The sequence below is a fragment of the Penaeus monodon genome, chromosome 24 (genome assembly GCF_015228065.2).
Source record: "Penaeus monodon isolate SGIC_2016 chromosome 24, NSTDA_Pmon_1, whole genome shotgun sequence".
Classification (NCBI taxonomy): domain Eukaryota; kingdom Metazoa; phylum Arthropoda; class Malacostraca; order Decapoda; family Penaeidae; genus Penaeus; species Penaeus monodon.
In genome coordinates, this window is record NC_051409.1 from 22,903,504 (window position 1) to 22,903,756 (window position 253).

The window sequence follows — 253 nt, forward strand, 5'->3', positions numbered from 1 at the left end:
TATATAATATTTTATATATAAATTATAATTTTAAAAAAATTTTTTTAAAAAATTTTTTTAAATTTTTCCCCCTTTTTTAAAAAAATTTTTTTTTTTTCCCCCCCTTTTTTTCCCCGGGGGAAGGTTTTTTTCCCAAAAATTTTTTGGGGGGGGGGTTTTTTTCCCCCCCCTTTAAACCCCCAACCCCAAAACCCCCCCAAAAAAAACCCCCCCCACACACCCCTTTTTAAAAAAAAAACCCCCCCCCCCCCCC